This window comes from Paramormyrops kingsleyae, chromosome 20 (assembly GCF_048594095.1).
Source record: "Paramormyrops kingsleyae isolate MSU_618 chromosome 20, PKINGS_0.4, whole genome shotgun sequence".
In the NCBI taxonomy this organism is placed as follows: Eukaryota; Metazoa; Chordata; class Actinopteri; order Osteoglossiformes; family Mormyridae; genus Paramormyrops; species Paramormyrops kingsleyae.
The window spans coordinates 22,020,760-22,039,958 of NC_132816.1; the positions used below are offsets into that span (position 1 = coordinate 22,020,760).

General features: G+C 49.1%; 1 protein-coding gene, 1 long non-coding RNA gene and 1 other non-coding gene across 7 annotated transcripts in view; 2 read left to right on the forward strand and 1 right to left on the reverse strand.

Annotated features, from left to right (window-relative positions):
• LOC111848464 (E3 ubiquitin-protein ligase TRIM35-like) overlaps nt 1-19,199 on the forward strand; it is a 172,592-nt gene that overhangs the window by 63,251 nt on the left and 90,142 nt on the right. The window lies entirely within an intron of this gene.
• On the forward strand, nt 10,159-15,722 carry LOC111848346 (uncharacterized). The gene is made up of 3 exons (XR_002839281.2): nt 10,159-10,307; nt 13,150-13,325; nt 14,803-15,722. It is a non-coding gene; the product is annotated as an uncharacterized lncRNA (long non-coding RNA).
• On the reverse strand, nt 17,614-17,706 carry trnai-uau (transfer RNA isoleucine (anticodon UAU)). The gene is given in 2 exon segments: nt 17,614-17,649; nt 17,669-17,706. It is a non-coding gene; the product is annotated as a tRNA-Ile (tRNA).

The window sequence follows — 19,199 nt, forward strand, 5'->3', positions numbered from 1 at the left end:
CTGTGCAGGATGTCTGAGGGTCGTCTGCCTGCTCGGTGGGAGCTTAAGACAGGAGACACAAACTCCCTGGGGGAGTACACAGCCCAAACAAACAAAATACAAGTCAAAACGAGTCATTTCAAATATTTATCTCCTCCTAAAATACCTCCTGTGTTCAGTGGGGGGGGTGGGGTGCTGTGGTGAAAGTGAGTTACGCTCATAGGGGCCAGTGATGATCCAGCTTCGGGACATTCAGCAGCACAGCTTCTGCTTCCTGTTCTCGTATCATTCACACTGTATGTGCCACACATGCATGAGTGACTTTGGACAAAACCCGAACTTGCAGCCAGCACTAGGGAAGAGCAGGGCCTTTTTTTGAACCCCCCCAGTCGCTGGGGCACATTTGGCATGTCGCTGAGCATGACGCACGGAGCAGGAAGTCAAGCAGCCTGTCAACTTTCACGTGAGACTGAAACCCGCCACAATAGCGGCGAACAGGAAGTGGGTACCTGTTCCACCTCTCTGGGGGCGGTGGTGGGGGAGGGCGGGTCTCTGTTTCCATGGAGCGACTCCTGTGATTGGCCAGCTCGTGCTTATGTGTGTTTTTTTTCCAACCTGCGGGTGGTGCAAGTTATTTTCGGGTCGGAGGTGTGCTGAGGTTGACACCTAGTCAGTTTTGGGACGCCTCGCGCTGGTGTTCCACCTCCGCTTCCTGTTGATAATGCAGGGCGCAGCATTGCATGTCAAACACAGCAGCTGCATCACCTTCTCTGCCAGTCTCTAGTCATGCCCCGCTCAAGCAGCCATAATATTTCTTAAGTCTGCCTGACCGTGGTGACCACAGCTGTGCTGGGGAAAGCCTTGGGTTGGGGGTTATAGCCCTGCCTTGGGGGTACTGTGCAGATGCCAACGGCCCACATCTTCTGGCGTGGAACCCTGCACTTGTTCTGCATATCACTTACCCAGAATGTACTGTCCACTAACTGGAATGAGGGGGGTCTTAATTCCCAGGGCAGGAGAAACAAGACGTTCAGCTTGTGATGGTGATCTTGGTGATGCCAGTCTGAAGCATCTGGATTAACTTTGTGGAACATCTGAAGGTTCAGCAGCATCAACACGCCCAGGGCCCCGACTCTAAGACTTGAGAGGTGTCAGGAGGAGCACCCTGAGGAGGCCAGACTCTGAGAGGATAATAGGGGGAGGAGGCCTGGAGAAGCACAGTGCGGAGGTCAGACTCAGAGGCTTGTTGGGGCAGCTGAGATCTCTGTGAGGCCACAACCATGAGGGAGACATGCAAAGATCAGAAGATCCCAGGGGATCTATCTAGGGTCAGAGCCAAATGTTGGGAGTCAAAAAGGACGATCAGGCATCAAGAGTCAGAAGAGACAGGTTTCAAGAGTCAGAGCAAAATGCTGGGAGTCAGAGCTGCTGTTCAGGCATAAGGAGTCAGAGCCAAATGCTAGTAACATGGAGCAGAGGCTGAGCAAACCTGTCTGCATCCTACTGCTTTCTGAAACATGACTGGTTCCTCAATTTGCGTCGACGCAGAATTGCCCTCACGCCATTGTCCAATAGTCTGCCACTGTCACACATGAAACACACAGAGACCACAAAAAGCCCCTCACTTTCCAGCATCTGACTTTCCGCTTTTAAATCGAGCACCCCCCCCCCCCCCCCCCTCACACACACACATCACTCTGATGGGCTGCTGTTACAGATTGTTCCAGTAGCACATGAAGAGGAAATGATGTCACGTGTGCGATGGCAGAGGACAGTCTGCATATCACATGAGCATGAGAGGCGCAAGTAAGTACTGCTTTAGGTCAAGTTCTATTTAATCCATCATGATGCTGTAACTAAGTGTGGTTTCAGCTGCAATTGATGCTTAACCACAATATTATTATTATCTGAACAGTCCATTCCTGGGGGTGATATTTTCGGCTGTTTTCAGCAGTCTTTCCCACCCCCACCCCATATAAAGGGTCCTTCCAAACTCCACAAACTTGACCTATGTAGGTTTTGCACCTACGTACATCTGGACATCACAGCTAGGTAACCTTCCGCTGCTGTGGCCCCAGACGTCATCCCACCCCGTCGTTTTTCAATTGTAGCCATGGGAGGGGGGATTTTTTATTACAGACACCCAGTTAAGCCAATGAAAGAAGGTCAGAGCTATCTGTAAGATCGTCATGCATCTGTGCTACGTCACAGGGCAGATCTGGAACAGACCAGGGAGCACAGAAACGGCCCACAAATGAGAGCCCGTGGCAGGAAAAGCAAAAAGTGCCTCATGGTGACATGCCTTCATCCCAGGGGGCAAACTCACTCGATGGAGCCCAAAAGGCTCCATCCCTGACTGACATAGGAGCATAGAACCATCTGAAGACTAAGCACTTTGCCTGTGTGCCACTTGGACACAGCTACAAAGAACAGACCACACAGAAGACCCATGGGGCTGTATGAAGGCATCAGCACAGTGAACTTCTCCAACTTTCACTTCCTCCCCTTGGACCCACCACTGGACGCCGCCGCTTTGCACTTTTTGGTCCACGATCCACCTGCTTCACTGGAAACTTTTCATCTGTGGGTCACCCTGCGGCAACAAGCTGGCGTTGGAATAACCCCAAAAGTCCAGGATCCTGCCAGAGCTGCCCGGGCCTCACGCTTGCTAATAAATGTAGGAGACAAGTGGGAGGTGACACAAGAGAAGAAACAGCACCACCTGTTGGCCTTCTGTGGGAAGGCAGCACGGGGTGGCCCTGGGTGTGACAGATGGGAAAGCCTTTACCTATGCTTGTTGTTGTGCCTGTTTCATAGCTACTAGGATGCAGATGTTACAGGTTCAACTAACAGGTTCCATTCCCATTCCAATTATCTGCATCCCTATCAGTGTATGTGAGTGACCCTATCAGGCCCTACTGGCCCTGTCACTCAGAGACCCCCCCAAGGGCTCCGGGCCCTGCTGTTCCCTCCATGACGAATGAGAAGTCTCACCCCCCACCCCCCCCCCCCCTTTCCTGAGCACCACTGGTCCCTCCTGCCTTCATTATGGCCAACACCCCCCACTCAAATCAAGCTTGCTTCCTCTCTCTTCATCCCCCTCCCCATGCACCCCCCCACCCACCCCCACCATGCCCCCCCCCCCCCGGAGCTTGCTGCTGTTGCCAGAAATGGCACAAACAGCATCTAGGCCCCGGAAACCACAGCAAACATCTACGGCAATATTAAATGTGTGTGAACATTTCATAAATGGCCAAATGGTCTGTAAACGGCCAGACTCGCACCCACGCACACACACATACCCAGAGACAAACACACACACATCCACGCACACACACATACTCACAGACAAACACACACACATCCACGCACACACACATACCCACAGACAAACACACACACATACACACACACACACATATACCCACAGACAAACACACACACACACAAACAAACACAAACACTCTCACACACCAACCCACACACACACACACACCAAGTTTTGTATTTTTTATGGGGACTCTTCATTCATTTATATGGGAAAACCTTAATCCCAGCTATGACACCTTAACCATAAGTGACCAAACAAAATTCAAAACTCAAAAGTCTTTTGGTATTTTTAGATTTTTGCTTGCAGTCACAGATGCAGATATGCCCATAGACAGACACACACTCACACACACACACACACACACATACTCACATTCAGACACATACGCAGACACACACATATGCAAACATACACGCAGAATCATGTTAGTTCTGATTTCACGCCACTGCGATGGCACTTGGGCGAACCTTCCTGGAACACCGAACATACCTCGTGAAGACCACTGAAGCCCGACTGTCATGGCCACCCCCGGAAGACCTGGCTTTGGGTCTGAGTGGCCCCATTTTACCAGTGTCCATGGGCCTGCAGATCCTTCAACTATTCCGCCACACAAAGACAGAACCCCATCGTACGTCTTCACTCCACACTGCTCTAATGTCACCCATTTTGGCAGGTAGCCAGTGGGCGGAGCTTTAGCAGGTTAGCCAGTGGGCGGAGCTTTAGCAGGCAGCCAGTGGGCGGAACTTTAGGGCCATGGAGCCCGGCTGAGGAGGAGCACCTTCACTGGTACATGGTGACAGAGCCATGGTGAAAGGTCACCACTGAAAGAATGCAAACCTCTTTCTGGGATGGAGGGTCCTGGGTGGTTCTATGATGGGGGCCTTCCGCCACGTGGACCTGGGCTCGCTGTCGGCTCCCTCACGTTCCCCTCCAGGGGGCTAAATACTACACACTAAAAACTCCTGGGTCAAAAATAACCTATAATGGGTTATTTTTGACCCAAATCCTGGGTTACTAATTTCTGGGTTATTTCAACCCAGAAAAATGGGTTATTCTTTGAAAAATAACCCATAAACCTAAACAACCCAGGAATTGGGTCAAAATATTAGCCCTATAACCCAGAAAATGGTTACTCTCTGAAAAAATAACCCCTAATTTTAACCCAACACAAATAACCCAGAAAATGGGTTAAAGAAATAACCCAGGAGTTTTTAGAGTGTATCCGAGATATCTGCACCCTCTTCTTGTCCCTGTGGAATTCTCAGGAAGCTTGGCTTCCAACTGGCCTTGAGCGTGTGAAGAGAAAAAGAGTATTGAGGAACTATCCAAATATTTATTTAAAAAGCCCGAGTATGATTGGGGGGGTGGGAGGGGGGGGGGTGGACGCAGAGGACTGGGAGAGGAGGGGGCAGGGATGGGAATGCCAGCATGCCGGGAAACCACTCCAAGCTCCGCGGAGCCAGAATCAGGTGGATTTCACTTTCGTTTTCTCACCGGCACTCAGAGCTTAACCCCAAATCATAAACCCAGCTGTCCCTAGCAGAGAAGTGGTTACATTCATTCCCATACGCTGTAGTGCCTACCTGGCATATGAGCATTTTTGTTCCCGTTATGGACCACAACAGCAGGAGCAGTAAGCTAAAAACTTTCCCTTGGTTTTCCCCAGGAGGTGTAACCAAAGGCTGCTAGTTAACGTGACAGCAGGAGAACCATCACTGCACCCTTGAGAAAGATGGTCAGGCCAGATTCCCGCAGCTTTACTCAGCTGTGACAGTGAGTCACGGTGAGTCATCTGTGAGCCGTAGAGAGTCTGCTTAGAAAGACGGCTCTGTGATGTCATGCTGCTTAATCCATAACCTTGAGTTAATAAACACCCTTCGTGCTAACTTGGCAATAAATCTTCTTCACGTTTCAAGGATTCCAGTATGCAGTAACCCTGGATTTCACAACACGCACGCAGTGCGCACCCTCAGCCAGCTCGGGGCAGCAGCGGCTTCCGCATGGCTTGCAGAGTGACAAGGAGGTGGTTCAGCAGGCACCCTCGGCCCCCCCTCTGGTAAGCGATTGCCTCAGACCAGTTGACCGTCCCTGGAAGTACACTGGCAGTAGAGCACGCACTGCCTTCTATCCCTCCCGCCATTGCGGTAATGTTCCAGCCACAGAGGAAAGCAGCCCCTCCCATTCCCGTAATCCGCCCTCATCCACCGTGACTCCCCCACTCTGCCGTGGGGGCCGTCCACCTTAGTTAGCGACACAGACGCCAGCACCCGGGCAGGGACACTGATCTGAGACCAGATCCTGAGAGACAAAGGTGGGTGTTATACAGAGGAAAGGTGTTACTGTTTCCAGGAAACACCCCCATGAAGGAACAGAAGGGGGAAGTCAGGAGATCAGGCCAGCCACCCCAGCTTCCCTAAACCCCCACTCCACAGCTGCTCTGGACAAAGGCACCCCCCCGCTTCGAAGCGGCAGATCGGGATTGTTCACATATCGGCGTTGATGGTAACGTCAGCCCCTTTCCGGGTTCAATGCGGATCGTGACTCAACACAGAGGAATGTGCATGAGCAGCAAGCCTTGACAGGGGACAGCATGACGGGCAGATGACGTCAGGCGAAGCAGGCAAGACCGACTGGTGATCTGGCACCTTCTGATCCAGCCTCTGCCCCAGGCTGCTTCCCCGGTTTGTCTGATGCCTTCCCAGCTTTGTGCTCCTCACTCTCCTTCTATTGGCTCACTGCGGGTGCCAGACGTGCCAATGGCAGCGGCGATTAGCCAGTGCCACCTTCCCGGCGACGACCCTCCAAGGGGCAGACCGGATGCAGCAGGACCATCGCTGGGGTGTTCTGGTGTCAGACCCGTCGGCCGCTGAGGTCCATGGCCCCGCCCCTTTCGAATCCGTCTGCTAACCATGTCCCCAGGACAGGGAGAACGCGGAAAGCCAGGCCAGGCTCCTGACACGGACGCCGGGATAGGCCAAGACACAAACTGGAATTCACTGTATGTTCCTGCATGAATCATCACACATTCACGTATGATGTTTAATATGTCATTAATACATTACAATGTCAACCAGGCCACAGTGTAAACTTTAATGGATAAGTGCCCCTTCCACAAGGTAACATTGTTATATCATACCTGCCACAGACAGGAGCGCACTAATCTCTGTGACATCACAGCTTCTCATGTCACACCACATCCTGCAGAGACAAAGATTCTTTATTCATCCTTAGGGGGACAATGTTGGCTTGCCCCACCCATCTTACCCTCAGGGGGTCGGCCGACGAGCAGCGCCCCCTGCCGCTCATTTGGGCACATTTCAGCTGAGGCGCGCGTGGGGGGGCAGGTTCAGCGCCAGTGGGGGAAGCTTCGTAGTGTCACATGAGGGCCGGAATACGCGGATGAGGAAGTGAAGCCCAGAGCGTGATTATCGTGAGGAACAAAGGAGATGTGTGAGGATGGCAGGCGGAGCTGTGCTGTGGACGATAACAGCACAGGCAACCATGCCGATTTCACTGTGCTGTGGACGATAACAGCACAGGCAACCATGCTGATTTCACTGTGCTGTGGACGAAAACAGCACAGGCAACCATGCCGATTTCACTGTGCTGTGGACGATAACAGCACAGGCAACCATGCCGATTTCACTGTGCTGTGGCTCAGAAATAAGTACGAGTGGGACCCAAAGCTCCCCCCCCCCTTCGGTTAGTACTGGGATAAGCCCCCCATTCGCAAACGTATCAAGCTTCACCCTGTATGACAGCTGCATCGTTAATTACCACAGTGCTTCCCAGGACCTGCAGTCACTGCAGTGAAATACGGGGAAATTCTGCGGCGTTAACACATTGATTTGCTAGCAGTTCGTGAGCTTTACCTTATAAAATGAGATTCATTTAGCTGGTAATTGTTTTTTGATGGGGCTTTATTGGTTTTTCATCCAGTGGTTGATCCAGTGTCTGTCTGAGCACTGGCATCCAAGACCTGGAACCCGTCCATCTGGGAGGTTCTCAGGCTACGGCACAGAGCCACTCCTGTTCCCATAATGTCTCATACCCCACTTCCCACTGCAATTTCTGTGGAAATCATCAGCATTTTGACAGCAGTCACCCCGAAATGGCTGAGTCTTCCCTGGGCATCCAGCAGCACCGGTGGGGCGGCTCGGCTAGCGGCCTGCTCAGGCTCCGACTCAGCTGTGACGCTTCAGAACTGCCCATCACCCTCTTTTCTCTGGCCACAGTTCCACATAAAAACAGTCAGTGATGCAGCACTAGAGCTCCCCTAGAGGCAAATATGTGATGTGCAACAACTCTGACATCAGCACTTGAAATGCAGCCAGATGCGATGTTACAGCTGACACTGCAAGCAGGAGGAGCTGTGAAGACGGAACGTAATGGAAGAAAAGATATAAACATTCACACAGACTGACATTTATATACACAGAGACATATACCTACAGACACAGACACACACACACAGACATACACACAGACACATGCACACACTCTCTCACACACACACACACACACACAGACATACACACAGACACATGCACACATACACATACAGACATACACACTCTCTCTCTCTCACACACACACACACACACACACACACACACAGGAGACCACAGCACGGTCACATGTGTATTCTGCTCTCTGTGCTGCAGACACACAAACTGCCACGCAATTCAGTCCCAATCTGGGATGGTTTGTATCAGTATTTCCTGTGTTACCAGGCTGATAGCCAGTAGCAAATCAGCAGGGACCAGGAGGCGGAGGAGGAGGAGGGGGAGGAGAAGGAGGAGGCGGAGGAGGCAGACCTTGGAAGTCAAGCCAGGAACATAGTGTTCCTAAGAGTGCCTGTGGGCTCCTCCAGCCAGCCAGCGCACAGAGTGCACATGGAGGGACAGAGAGGAGTGAGAGAGGGACATAGAGGGGACAGAGAGGGACATATAGGGGACAGAGAGGAGTTAGAGAAGGCCAGAGAGGGGACAGAGAGGGACATAGAGGGGACAGAGAGGGACATATAGGGGACAGAGAGGAGTTAGAGAAGGCCAGAGAGGGGACAGAGAGGGACATAGAGGGGACAGAGAGGGACATAGAGGGGACATAGAGGGGACAGAGAGGGATATAGAGGGGACAGAGAGGGACATATAGGGGACAGAGAGGAGTTAGAGAAGGCCAGAGAGGGGACAGAGAGGGACATAGAGGGGACAGAGAGGGATATAGAGGGGACAGAGAGGGACATAGAGGGGACAGAGAGGGACATATAGGGGACAGAGAGGAGTTAGAGAAGGCCAGAGAGGGGACAGAGAGGGACATAGAGGGATATAGAGGGGACAGAGAGGGACATAGAGGGGACAGAGAGGAGTTAGAGAGGGACAGAGAGGGATAAAGAGGGGTAGAGGGGACAGAGAAGGGACAGAAAGAGACAGAGAGGGACAAAGATTGAGTAGAGGGGGACAGAGAGGATACAAAGAGACACTTTGGGACAGAGGGAGATAGAGAGGGTCAGAGAGGGGATAAAGATGAGGCAGAGAGGGACAGAATGTGTATGTGAGTGAGTGAGTCTGTCTGTGTGTTCATCAGCATACAGGTCAAAGCAGCCACCCTGCTCAGTCCACCCTGACCCCCTGATCTCTGAGGAGGACATGCAGTGCTTGGTCAACCCAGACCCCTCAATCTCTGAGGAGGAGGTGCAGTGCTCAGTCCACCCAGACCCCCTGATCTCTGGGGAGGAGGTGCAGTGCTCAGTCCTGTAGCCCTAGCTTCACGCAGGGTGAAACCCACACCTCTAGCTTGCTTCAGGTGGGATGTTTCCCTTTAACTCCCCCCCCGATTGAAGGCCGGTGCAGTGCCCCCATCAGCTCGGGAAAGTGCACTTATGTCACGGGATATCACACTCACACATAGAAAAGCACACAATAACCATTCCAAGGTATCTGACTAATTATTGGTTTCTTTCCTATAGGAATAGCCCTTCACCACACTGTAAGCATCCTGTAAGTAACTCTCTCGCTTGGCTCTGGATTTTAATTGGATGTTCAGGTGTCTGTCACCCTGTAAGCTGTGGCTCCGGATTTTAATTGGATGTTCAGATTTTGGAACTGCCTCCTTGCTTGGAGTTTAATTCAGAGCTCATTGACCTCATTGCTGCTTCGCGTATGATGGACAACAAAAAGCAGATTCATGTTCACTGTGGACAAACTGAGGTCATGCAAGCATCCTTCAACACTGAAATGCGCAAAAAGCACGTGAGCAGTAAATACATAGAACACCCACAGACAGCAGCTTTATCTGGTCCAAATGAGATCTGGCCATTTGTGCAGCAGCAGTGCAGCTTCCCGAGCTGCTGTCTGAGGCACGATCTCGCCGCCAGCCAGCAGCCCAGCGAGGGCGTGTGCAGAGCAGGCACCTGAAACAAACCCACTTCCTTTCTCGTCAGGGAACATTTTGTTCCACACACACTCATCCAAGGGTGCAGTGAGAGGGAGCTGTGTACGGGGCGATTTCTGCATGAAGCATGAATGAATCTAAATGTATGCAGTGCGGCCGTTAGTCTGCAGCTTTAGTATTTCAGCAGGAGCTTCCCAGCACAGCGACACCGCCGGTACGCCACTGGGTCCAACCCCGGAGCTGTGGGTTTAAACCCCAGCTCTGTGTTTACAGTCTGAGGGGCTGCGTTTCTGTCAAAGTCAAGAAGAGTAGAGTGTGCGTGTGTGTATTATGTTATAACTTGTGACGTGCATTCATGCCCCCCCCCCCCCCCCCACACCATGGTATTTCCTTCTCCGCCCACACAGGCACATCGAATCCAGGGCAAGATTTATGAGTCCCCCGCAGGCAGATGGGGGGAGTGATTTCGGAAGGTGAAGACGCGGCGTGCGCGGCAGAGGTACATGATGTTCTCCTCGCTGAAGTTTCACCAGACGTCTAGAGATGCCGCATGTGACACTCAGCTACAGCTGGTCACTCTAACGTCCGATATTTAAAATTACAGGTATGTTTTTCTGTCTTACCCACAATCTTTTCTGTTTAAGGGAAAGAAAAAATAAACTTGTCCAGATGGAGGAGTGACCTTGACTGATGAAGTTATAAGTTATAGCCCTGATCTTTAACAAAGTACGCAAGGGGCAGGGGTGGCACTTCCTGCTCACTCCTGCTCACTCCTGCTCACTCCTCCATTCGCTGGGCTGTGATGCTGCCCTGGTCTCTTTGCTCTGCTTTGCAGACGGCAGAACTGGCTGCTCAGTGACACTCTGGGCAAACTCCTACTATATATCATTTGTGTGCTTTTATCCAAGGAAAACCAAAAAAAAAAAAATCATTTTTTTACCTTTTAAGGTTGTACAATGAGAGGAATTTCAGATAAGAAGCAGTGGTGGGAATAAAGAGTGAGAATCTCCTGGAACAAACAACCTCTGGCTGCGCGTCCAGTTTCCTAACCTGTGCTAATCTGTGGTCTGCTGGGTTACTATCAGCACTACGACAGGGACCTCCTGGTGTCCCGGCACACGTGCAAACTGGGCTTAGCCTATCCCGATGACGTTCAGATCGGTGGGTGTGGCTGGGCCAGGTCCAAGCGGCTGGAGTGCAGCATGGAGGATTAAAACGGGTCAAGGGGGCAGAACCACACCTGGGTGGGGGTGGAGGAAGGTGATCTAGCAAGACGGAGCGCAGCGGCTCATTAAACGGCTCTGAGCTGATCCAAACAGCAAAGCGAGTGGCGCAGGAGGACACACCTGAGGATACTCACGGCAAACTCCAGAAAGCTCTCACTTCTGGTGCCTTCCTGGGCGTGCGCATGATGCTCACTAATGTGAGGAAGGCTCCACTCCTACAGTATTGCACTTATCTAGAGTTATAACTTGAATCTCATTCACAGTGTTGTTGTTTTGCATAATCTGTAAAAACGTTAGGAATGTGCTTGCTTTGGAAAAAGCCATTTTCTAAGCAGCACGACCTGGAGAAAACAGGAACTCAGGGTGACCTCTGATCTGTTTGGAATGAAGTTTGGAGCTTCTGACATATTTGTGGGTGATCTCTGCTCCATTACCCTCCAAAGCTGTCAAGCTCAATTCAAACCCGTTTTCACAAGTTTCACAAGGGGGATCTCATTTTACATATCATGTATTTTCCTGAAGAAAGGTTTAAACAGAGGGATCCAGTTTTCCAATATGAAAATGATTCCCTGCCACCTGACAGCCACCTGACCCGAAGATGCATGACAGCACACGTATACCACTTTGACCCAACAGCACCGCCTGTGTCAGCATATAAATGTGACCACATCTGGTCAGACCTGATTCGCATCCATATCACTGAGTCCCCCCACACCCAGCAAATACGAGCCTGGTGAGCTAAATTTAGCCCAAAGCGATCAACTGTGCAGAAAAATGGCTAGTAAGATTTAGGAACAGAAGGTGGAGAACACTGGGGAGTTTGTTAGCATGCAGAACAGAATATGAATGGGTAAATACACAGAATATGAATGGGTATATACACAGAGTATGAATGGGTAAATACACAGAGTATGAATGGGTATATACACAGAGTATGAATGGGTAAATACACAGAGTATGAATGGGTATATACACAGAGTATGAATGGGTAAATACACAGAGTATGAATGGGTATATACACAGAGTATGAATGGGTAAATACACAGAGTATGAATGGGTGAATACAAAGAGTATCAATGGGTAAATATATAATGTGTGAATGGGTAAATAGACCAACTATGAATGAGCAAATATACAGAGTATGAATAGGTAAATATATAAAATAAGAATGGGTAAATATTCAGAGTATGAATGGGTAAATACACAGAGTATTAATGGGTAAATGACTGGGCAAAAACCATGGTATGGAGTATGTTTTTGAATAAAAGACTTATAGCACTATATTATAGCTATATTGTTTGGGAAACAGATCCTTCCACCCATGTATAAATCTCTTATCTAAAACAGGGCAGCATTCCGAGAAGTCTAGCGCGGTCTGGGAATGCTCCGGTATTCCAGTAAGTGGCAGTAACTCCTGGTATCCTCCTCAAGAACGCCTACAGACTGCTATGTCTGAGCTGAGCACACTGCAGCCTGATGTAATCAGCAGCTTGGAAGGCACACTTTACACCACCTGTTTGGCATAAACAGGACGCAGAGGACAAATTGCACCCTTTGGGGATAGTTTTGCGCTTGGTGACGCTCTCACAGGGAAAGGTATCGCTGGGAAGGCCACCCGGCCAAGGGAGCGAAGAGGTGACATGTTTACACATCTCCTTGGGGTGGCCCCGTCCAGTCAGCCTCCATGGGGGAGGAGCATCATTCAGCTCTGGGAGTCAGAGTCTCTGCAGGGCATCTGGATTGGAGTCATCATTCAGCTCTGGGAGTCAGAGTCTCTGCAGGGCGTCTGGATTGGAGTTATCATTCAGCTCTGGGAGTCAGAGTCTCTGTAGGGCGTCTGAATTGGAGTCATCATTCAGCTCTGGGAGTCAGAGTCTCTGCAGGGCGTCTGGATTGGAGTTATCATTCAGCTCTGGGAGTCAGAGTCTCTGCAGGGCATCTGGATTGGAGTCATCATTCAGCTCTGGGAGTCAGAGTCTCTGTAGGGCGTTTGGATTGGAGTCATCATTCAGCTCTGGGAGTCAGAGTCTCTGCAGAGCGTCTGGGTTGTAGTCATCATTTAGCTCTGCACTGGAGTGATGGCACAATGGATTATCAGAACAGGCCTCATCCACAAGCGGGGTCAGAGGTCAAGGCTTAGTTCACGTATCGGCGGCAGGGATGGAGGGAAACTGAGTAACTGCCCCCATAAAAATCCCACAATACTCCTGCCCTGTCCAGTCTCCCCTTTACATGCAGGTTACCATGGAAACTCATCCCACATGTCCAGAAAGACAGTGATCCTGCAGGAAGAAGGCGAGGAAGGCGCAGTATAGACACTCAGACAGATGTCCACTTTCAGGATCAGGACACAGTCCATCAGAGTCCCAGCCTGATCGCACTCAAAGCACACACAGGTATGAGTGTGATATGTATACCTCAGAATGTGCATGTATACCTCAGAATGTGCATGTATACCTGTAACTTTTCATATGTTAATGTGTGTGTATTCGTGTAACTGTCTGCACGTGTGTGTGCGTGTGTGTCTGTACCTGCATATGTTTTGAGAAGGATTGACTGATGTTTCTTAAGCATTTTGTGGAGAAAAGGTTGAGAAAAGGTTTGAGAAAGGTTTTCGTTTGGCATGACCTGTCTTCTGTTTCTCAGTCTCTGGTGGTTTGGGGTTAAGGATCTTTAAATATAAATAAGCGTGAGTTAGAGGGAATTCCCCACGACGACACACAGAAGCATTACTCTGTGTACGACACTTTCACCTGCATCAATCTGTCTGTCTGTCAGAGTCTCTCTCTGTCTGTCTCTGTGTCTCTGTCTATCTGTCTCTCTACCTCTGTCTGTTTCTCTGTGTGTCTGTCTGTTTCTCTGTTGGTCTGTGTTTTTGTCTCTCTGTCTGTTGGACTGTCTATCACTGTCTGTTTGCCTTTCTATCTCTGTCTATCTGTCTGTTTGCCTGTCTATCTCTGTCTATCTGTCTATCTCTTTCTGTCTATCTGTCTGTTTGCCTGTCTATCTCTGTCTGTCTGTTTGTCTTTTTCTGTCTGTCTATCCGTTTGCCTGCCTATCTCTGTCTATTTCTCTGCCTGTCTATCTCTCTGCCTGTCTATCTCTCTGTCTGTATGGAGCAGGCAGGTTGAGGCCTTACAGTTTCAAAGTGGCTTTTCGCGAAGCCAGCTGCCCCTGAACTGGCCCTAAGCGTCTGTTTGGCTTCAGCTTCTTTGCACGTGCTCACTTTGTTCTCGTGTGAGGCCAGCGGTCCTGAAATCACTCTTCTGCTTCAGGTCACCATCACCCACCCCCCGCACCACACCTATCAGCCTATCAACTGCGCTCAGCCTGCTTCCCCTGGGGAATGCACCTTTAAGAATGTGCCGCGGCCACACAGCCATCGCCACAGCGATCACAGATCCAGAGATTGCGCTTTTCGGAGATGCTCTGTGACACGAGCGTGCCACCTCTAGCTTTTTTGTTTTGCTTTTGCTCAGCACTGCTGTTGTCATGCGATCACGTACACACACACACACACACACACACACACACACACAGGGCCCTCCACATTACAGCACAGTGCACGTACCCCATGGTGCTCGGCCAAAGAGCCCAGACCTGTAACTAGGTGAACCGGACAGTTTTGGTTGTGGGACTTGTGTGACGTGGTCCCTGCTTCAAGGAAGGAGGAGAATGAGTCACTGTGTGGCTAATTTGGAATATTTTTGATGAACATTTGTTTGTAATATGTATGCTTAACATGCTTATTTCTTCATAAAGTTGCACACACGTGTTTTGCATTTCGTTTGGCTCCTTCGTGCGCAGACGTGCGCACCCTGTCACCTTTCTCCATCTCAGCTATTTCCATTGCTCTCCTTTTTTCCGTCTCAGCTCCCCATTTTCCAGCGATGAGTGTGAGCCCTCGCTGCGCCTCGGGGGGACACGCCGGGCGGCTGCTTCCAGGAGAGTTCCTCACTGCGACGTCGTCTCCTCAGCTTCCTTTTCAACTCGATGAGAATCTCATCTCGTTTATCTCACGCAGCATAAACTCCACTTTGATCTCACGGTCACAGCGTGAGGATGAGCAGAAAGTGCACTTGCAGAGGTGCTCCCGGCATGCTGATTGTTATCATTCAGCCATGTTTACTAACAACCAGGGGCAGATTAATGCATAAGCAATAGCTATAGGGCCCTGACAAAACCACCTCGCGAAAAACAGAAGAGTAAAACTTTTTACCCCAGTACCCCATCCTGTAGCTGATCAGCTGTTCCATTCCTCCACGACCCAGTCCTTCCAGTAACACCGTGGTCAGCGCGGCTCGTCCCAGCAAAGGGCCACTGGTGGCTCTGATGCAGTCCCTAAGCAGCCCCACTCAATCCACAAGCATCTCACACCTTCTGTTTTAGATTAATGGCAATACAACAATCACACGATATCTCATTCTTTATCCCAGAGGTCCGGTAAGGTAAACCGCTCCCAGCATTTCGGGCCCGATGTGTCATCACGCAATGACTAATGGACAACTTCTTGATCTGGAACGCAACTGTCCAAGACATTTCTCACTTCTCTTATGGTATTATTGCATTAAAGTGACTTTTTTTTTCTCTGAATACAATAACTTACGTTCAGAGAGACGAAGGGACATGTGATGACATGCTAATGACACCACAATGACACAGCAGTGCGAGAACACAAACAAGTAAAAGCTTGTCACTAAGTTACAGGAATCATGTATACCTCGGAGCCAGAAACCATGGCTCACAAAATGGATATCTAGATAACTGGGGTGGGGGGGAAAAGTTCTAAGTGAAACCAGCTTTTAAGAATTTGAAAACATTATTTTTCCACCAGTTCTGGACTGTATTAAAATGTATTCCTTATTCCCCCACCTTTCTGCCTGTAACTTCCTGTTGTCATTTTTATGTAGTTCTGGGTGTGACAACAAAATCAAAACTAATATTATGTGTGATGTGTCACTGTAATCCCGGAAAGTAAGCAGAGAAGCAGTAAGCAGAATTCTTTGCCTTGAATTGGTACAATTAGCTATCGGGGCGTGGGAAGGACCCTAGAGAAAGGCTAGACGTGGAGCAGCTGAAGAAGGGAATTACCCATTCCGATTTCGCAAGGCGAAAGGAACAGCTCAGGGCTGCCGGCCATTATATAACACATGCACACTCATAGATACCATATTGAATGACTGTTTAAAATTCAAAGGGATGTTTTAAAACAGAAAGAGAGAGAGATATACCTGCCTTAGGCCTATATTACCTCTACAGTATGAATAAAAAGGCTTTATTTTTTTCCTTACAGTTCACCCCCAATACAGCTGATTACATATAGGCCTATGACACAAACTAGCCTGTTAGCTCTTCTTGTTGTCATTTTCGTACTTTCTTGCAAGTACGGAGCCTCTTTCAAGTTACTTACTGTCCCCCAGCCTGGTTGCTCAGCTTTAAGCATAAACACGTTTTGACTCTCAGTACGCTGTGTTTACACAGAGCCTGCGGCTGAGTTTCTGCTGAATGACGCCTTTGCAGCAAGAGCCTCGGGAGGCATGACATCGCTAAGGAAATATGTGTAACTGCAGATCTGCATTTAGACAAGAAACTGCGATATAGCTCGCCTGTCAAAACCCGCATCACTGATCATCGCCATTGGGAAGCACTTTATTTTTTGTCAGAATCGTCTTTTTCCTGGTGAAATCAACTTTGTATTTGTATTTGACTTCTAATGGAAATCAGTCTGCACCGTTTATTTTGCAAAACTTCAGTATTATAGGAGAATCATGGGGGAAAACAGCAACAAAATAGAGTCACTCTCAACCATACTCGCTTTTTCAAACCATCATATAACAAACATACACACACACACACACACACACACACACACCATACACCCATCAAACTATCCAAGTTAAATAATTTGACTTTACACCTCGCTCATTTAGTTATAAATCGATATACCCATTATTTATTAATAATTATTCAAATTAATAATAAGGTATGCAGAGACATACTCCATTCCAGTAAATTGTTCAAACAAAGCAAATAGAAACGTCAAGGATATAATCTTATAACTTGCAATACGAATCTGTTTTAATACTTACTGTAGAGTATACTTGTAGCGCCACCCGCTGGTATATAAAGGGAAGACCTTGTACCAAAACTGTCACATGCAGTATTTCGCATTAGTTGTGGTAAAGCTCCTCCTTTCGGCCGTCCGAATGAACTACATTCAAATTCCCTTTAGTCTTCAGGGTGGTTCTACCGTCGCTAAGTTATGCATATCTTCTTATTATTATTATTATTAATTATTATTATGACTTGTTGTTTTTGTTGTGACTTCACTGAGACAAGTGGAGAGGAGGATTAATTATTAAACCCTGAAAAATAAGTTTCTATTTCCAGTACATGGTTAGTCGTATTGTACGTACATATTTATACTGTATTTTTACAGAAGCCATTGTGTTATTTTAAAGGTAGATGTGTGTCTTTAGATTTCTTTTATCCTAATCTAACCAATATTCGCACTGTAGAGCTGGGACGTGCTCACTCCTCGCCGTCGGGGGACATTCACACGGTTCGGACCACGGCTTTTCCGGGCTTCGTGCTTCTCCCTCGACCAATCCGCGGCATTTCCCCTCCCCGGCCCCAGATCGCTCTCCAATGTCCCCAGGCCCCCAACCGTCCTCTAAAATGTACTGCTCCAGGTGAGGCTCGAACTCACAACCTCGGCATTGCTCCGCTTGCACTGCTGTATAAGTACCGCGCGCTAACCGATTGCGCCACTGGAGCTCGGCGATCTCGCGCAGCGCGCTGCTCCTTGTGCTACAGCTCGTGCTGCTGCACTGCAGCTGTTGTGCTTGTACTGTCGCTGCATCGCTGCTTATGAAACTGCATCGTGTGTGATATTTATCCACGCGCTTAGCGGGCCGGTTAAAACAGATACGTTTCTCAGTCCATTCTAAGTAACTACGTTCAGTTTTTAATCACGGAGGTTTGTGTGTTTTTCCTTCAAATCAATACACTCAATCTATCACCTTAATTGTTTTTTAATTTATTATTATCGACTTAATTGTTTTAAGGACGCACCTTAATCTGCAACGACAGAAGCACATTATGTTAGGAATGTTACTCAGTCCCCCGTCCATGCCGTCGGACGGCGAAGCGCTTTTCACTGCAAAATGGGCTTAGTACCGGGGTTTTGGAAAATGTCATAAAAATTAGCATAAAACAGCGCTTTATCAGTACGCTGTGAAAACGTTCCGTTTGTTTGTAGTCCTGCATAACCTGCATATGCGTGAACGACACGGATCGGGTCAAATGGCCACTTCTCTTAATTATTTAACATTGGTCAAAAAATCATGAACGCAACGTGGGAAAATAACTCTTTAAATGTATTTTCGGGCCGTTTATCTCTGGGCCAATCTGATTAGGATACTGGTGACTGCAGACAAGCCGGTTCCAGCTGCAGCTCGCAAGCCAATGAAATTCAACTTAAGGAATTCAATGTTACACTTTCATGTGATTCTGCTCTTGTGATACATTTTGGGTGTTATTTCGGGATTCAGTCGGAATATACCAGAAGCAGGTCCTTCATGTGCAGGGACAGTTTGTTTACGGCAAGCACTGGCTTCCTGATATCAGTGGGGGCCAACCTTTACCTCCAGGTGGCCTGTCCACATCACCGCCCACATCACCGCACCAACCACGTCACCACAGCCTGCGATGGCTGCTCCGGCCTGCTTCAGCTGACTGTATTTCCTTCAGGATCCCTCTTCAGCCAGTTTGCTCTTGCACACGACCAGACCATCATCCACCATGGCTTCAGTGAGACAAAGGGCAGCACTGAAGGACGGCGGGCTCACTGCAGTCTGGTCGTTGTGGACTTTCTGCTACCTTCGAAGTGATTCTCGTGATGTTGGTAGTCCGTTTGCTCGTTTGCCACTGACTGCTGCCACCTCGGCATTATGGGGGACATGTTCCTTAGCAGCTCCCCATTCACCCATCCAAACAGTGTCCTTTCCCAGTCTCCTCTTCCTCTCCATCATACCTCACAATGCTTAGCTGTCTGTCCTGCCTGCAACTGGCCCAGCAGGTAAATATGGCGGCATAAGGGTGAAGAGCCCCTGTTCATCCTGCTGGGAAACCCCTGTGAGGCTCAGAAAAAAGCTGACCCCTCCTACTAGTCACCCAGTGCCGTGGCTCCGTGAAAGGCTTCGCTGCTCTCTGACCAAATCGGTCTGTTAAGTTTGAGCACATTTTTGTCATTTTTAAATTCAGGATAA